Source organism: Trichoplax adhaerens, genomic scaffold (genome assembly GCF_000150275.1).
Source record: "Trichoplax adhaerens TRIADscaffold_6 genomic scaffold, whole genome shotgun sequence".
NCBI lineage: Eukaryota > Metazoa > Placozoa > Uniplacotomia > Trichoplacea > Trichoplacidae > Trichoplax > Trichoplax adhaerens.
Window position 1 is genome coordinate 5,704,421 of NW_002060948.1, and position 5,001 is coordinate 5,709,421.

Sequence of the window (5,001 nt, forward strand, 5' to 3'; positions counted from 1 at the left end):
CATTAATGATTTGGAGACGTAACTTGGATTCATTTAATCTAATGCTCATCTTCGAATAATCACATCAACATTTAGTATGGTAAAATTGCTTACAGATAAGGATTTCACTCTGTATAAATGAAATTAATCAAAATTATTTAACTGAAAGATTATTTAAGTTTACACAAGTCTACACCATATATACCGTATAGGCGTATACTGTACAGGGGTCTAATGCTTAGATAACCGTCAGTAAAGCGACGGGAGTTTGCACTAGTATATCTCTAAATTACATTAAAAAATCAGGTATAGTTTCATGATTAAGATCCTACAGTATTATCTAGTATATGTACCATTGTAATCTTGGAATAAATATATCAGATCCCTTAAGTATTGAATCTTTATCCAATAGTAGTTCAAGATCTCGAATTATTTAAAACTAATCTTTCAATAGTTACTTTGTCTAAGTTAAGATCGCTACTAAATTGATGATGTACTTGCAGATAGCAAAAGTTGGATGTTTTTATTAAGTTGTAAGGTATCGATTTATATTACAATTTCCGCCGCGTTTGTATTACTGTAGAATCTATCAACACTAAATCGATGACAATATTCGCTGTTCTTGATAATAAGTTACTCGTATTTAGATTTAAGATGTTACGAGAATTTACGATGTTAATATAATTCGTTCATTAGCTAATATCGATTCTTGTACTTAGTTTTACAATTTTGGAACTGTTAAAAGTTGTTGATACAGTTCCAATTACTAACAATTACATTTGATGAGACATTGATGGAAGAAGGATCTGAATGTGATTGGTCTAGGTATCAATCTTGCTAATTTGCGATTTTATTGTGTTCTTTTAATATACTTGACTGTCTTTCAGTTATATAGAGGTCGGTTCAGTAATTTATTCTATGTTTAAAATAAATTTAGTGATTATAAAATAAAGTTATTAGAATGGATTTGTTCGATAGTGTCCACATTATCGAATGAACGTTCTTCTTATCTAATCAAATTATCAAATCGATAGTAAGCTTCAATTTGTATCCTTGAGATGGAAATAACCTATTCCCAAGCCTGAAATTAATAAGTTTCATCGGTAGCATTGATGGACCCATTTTAATTCTTAAGAATGAATGATACTTGAGATATGTAATGGAGTTGACTAATTTTCGATGTTATTTACTTTATATTAGTGATAACGTAACCTTAAAACCTTGTTTCTGCTAGTGAAAAATATTTGAGACATCGTACTGTTGGATGAAACATTGTATAGCAGGTTGGCTGTCAGCAGTTAAGACTAGTACCAACTAAATGAATAACAGGCTTTCAATCTTATAGCCTAAGTTACGACAGATTCTTACAACATTAGATCGCTTAATTCCATTACAAAAGAAAATTACATGGAATTATAAGTAAATCAAGAGGAGTCTAGAAGAAAATTGTATTGTATAGATTCCTGATAGAAATGAAAACATAATAAACATTAAACAGTCGATGCAACACACCATAAGTATTTCTTCTTAATTTTTTCTGTTGATGAGATAATAGTAAGTTCGCCATTGGATCGAGAGCTTCTTCATGCTAAATAACCTCTAGTAATGAAATTATACTGAATTATTGAGATAAAAATAGTGAGCAGTGCTCTTAGATATGACATCTTAATTCAATAGAGAATTCATACTAAAGAGAAAAGAAGTAATAAGTTTAATAGAATAATGGGTTTTCACATGGTAGTATTTATGTTCCACTGCATAATGACAGCGAATAAACTTCACTTGTTGCTCCGCATTATGCTCTCTGGATGGGTCTAATTTTAAATTATTGAACGTTCAGTGGAGAAATATAGATGCTCCTACCAATGTTGGAGTTTTCAATACCGATCAACTTAAACTCAATCTCTAAGTTAAACTCTAACTTCAATTTAATAGTCAACCAAGATATAGTTATTATATTATTAATTGCATCCTGATGATTCCTAACTACATTTTTAATTTATTATAGTCTTGTTATAGAATTATTAGTGACTTGGCGATTTATGATAACTTGTTACAAAATTATTTTCTCTACTAAGCCAAATACAACTAGTGAAAGACTTCTAGAAAGAACAACCAGATAGTCTAATATCAATTGCTTTTATGCTCTCCGCAGCCTTCGCAGCTACAACCAGCATAGCAACATTTTACCTTATTTTATACATAATCGAGTAAATATTAGTAACATCATTTTATAGCGAACCATTATTAGTCCAATATGGAAACGATTACAGTATTTTCGTAGACATTATTCCTACCACTCAAAGTACAATGAACTAAGCATATCCTAATATATAATTTACAGTTCTATTGTGACCTTTACAGCTTATTAGTAGCTCAACATCTTACTGTATATAGTCATCCGCACTCTAGCATAGAGTCTACCATAACAGTGTATAATTATGGGCTACTAAATATATCATAAGATAGATATAGAAACGACACTATCGTGTATCATATTTAACATGGCTACTAGTCTTCAATCATAGTACTAAGTTACTCTACACTAGTACATTATAAACAAGGTTTGAGCGGAATCATAACAAGTTCATTAAGGAAATAGAATATGAGAGCAATAGATCTGGGGTGTCTAATGTTAAGAATAATATTCCAAATGCACATGCCAAAAACGTTGCTTTTGAAGTACCGTATGTCGCTCAGTGATTCGGTATTATTTTAATATCATTCAATATTTGCACACTAAAATATTAGAATGTTATTGAATTAATGGATAAACACTTTACACCCTATATGCATTACAGGCGTTCTAGAAGGAATTTTAATCTAATAAAGCACACTGTTGTGCTATGGGGTCGACATTAGAACCAATAACCGTATCTTATAATTTAGCTAATTGACATATCAACTAAATTTCAATAATAATTTGTTCTTGCTTTATTTAATGTAAAAGGAATTGATAAAGAAAGAAAATTTAATGGAAAAATATGAATATAGTTACATTTTAGCTATTAGATTTTTATGATTATTGATTACCTATAATGAATATCAGATAAAGCAAAAGGAAATAAATGATTCGCAGATGAATTTGTCTGTTGATATATTGAGTACAGCACTTAATAATTGATATATCGAACGGATGTAGAGACTTGACGAACATAGAAGAACTGTAGATGAAAAAGCCAATAAAGTGTATAGAACTAGAGTATGTAGATTTATACGTAAAGGTACAATAATTCATATATGAGTATAGTAGATGTTTTTAAGTAGTAGCCGCTATACTAATAATTTAGACGTTATACTTAAATATTTATGTGGTCATTGCCTTTAATGTACATTTAAACAAATTTAAAATGGGAGTAGATAAATACGGGCTATGTGTCGATAGTATAATTTATGAGTGTCATATACTGCAGATATTTTATAGAATATTAGCCTACAAGTTATGCATGTTACAGTAGGTTTGATTACTTTAGGTGTAAGTTTTCCGATAATTATCTTGCAGTAAACCAGTAAAATCCCATTAAACTGCATTCAGAAATAAACACAAATACAATAAGTAACAGAAGTACAAGATTTTTTACTTTAATAATTAATCTTTAATATCTCAATGTCATGCACCGGAATCACATGACTAGCAATTTTTATAATGTTTGCATGGTAATTTACAATTTTTTACCTTATTAGTAATGAACTGCACTTAAATACAAATGTATTTTAGTCTTAATAAAATATATAGTATTAAATTAGCAATAAAAAAAAAGAAAAATTATGTTACTTAATATAAAAGATGTAGTTGAGGGGTTAGCTTGATAAGCCATAGATTGACTACTGTGGACGCAATTCTACACATCCTAAATTAGCTATCAACATTTGATTCACGCTTTAGACGAAAGAAAATAATTTTAATCCTTACTAACGCAACAATACTACATCCGCGGCAGCGAATAGACAAAAGTAGAGCTTGGATTAATTTTTTATTTGGAAATGAATAGCCCGAATAGTGTTCGCTTGAAACTGGTGCCTAAAGGCTACAGGGAAATTAAGATCAAGGGCATACCAGCTAGCAATTATATGAAAAGATTACTTCAGTTTAATATTACTACAACCGCTACCGCTGTTGTCATGATTGTTATTGCTGCCATAATGTTACATGATCCTAATGCTGTTATTCATACCCTTGGAGTGATATCGGTTGGCCATTGCTTTTTGGTTGGAATACCGGTAAGTTCATACATTCAGCTAACATAGAACAGAGTAAATAATTGGTTATATGAATCGGTTAGCATTATTTTATGATCACTTTATGGAAGATAGGTCAGTTTAGTATTTGTACTATGGTGAAAATTTATGCTTTTAAGGTCTTGAAAGGTTAGATTAACTACTAAGCTCTTAAACAAATACGGAGGTAATAAATTCTCCGCTGATCATCACATATGCTTACGGCTAGAGTAAAATTTGTCACTCTATCATTCTATACTTCTTCTAGAACCTCTGACTAGAGCAAAAGTTAGAGTAGAATTTTCTTTTTTAATTTCCTTTCAATACCGATTGTTTTTAATACTCACTGCTGCATGAAAGAAGAGTATCATTATTTTTGTCAAATCTGTGTTGCCTTGAATTCAAACGCAAATTGGATTTTAATTACTGTAAGGTCATACAAATAGTTAATTCAGATTATAAATGTGGCCGATACTCTTAGCAATAGTACTTTGAGATCCAATTTCTAAAGATTGAAATTGTTATATAGTTTCCGAAAATTTCATTTTTAAATTTTAAGGAGTTTAAAACAAGGCAATATTTCTATCAAATGCCTGCTTGGAGGCTCACGTTTAGTTTATACGCTTCACCAGACTTTGATTCTATGCATATCATATCCGTAATTCACTGTAATGCAGTTTCGTTGCAATTTTTCTATGGCATTTTACCGATTAATAATAAATAAATGATGCTGGAAACTATCGACTTATCAATTGAAGACTGGGATACTCTAAAGATTAACGCGTTGAAATAATCTTCTTTCGT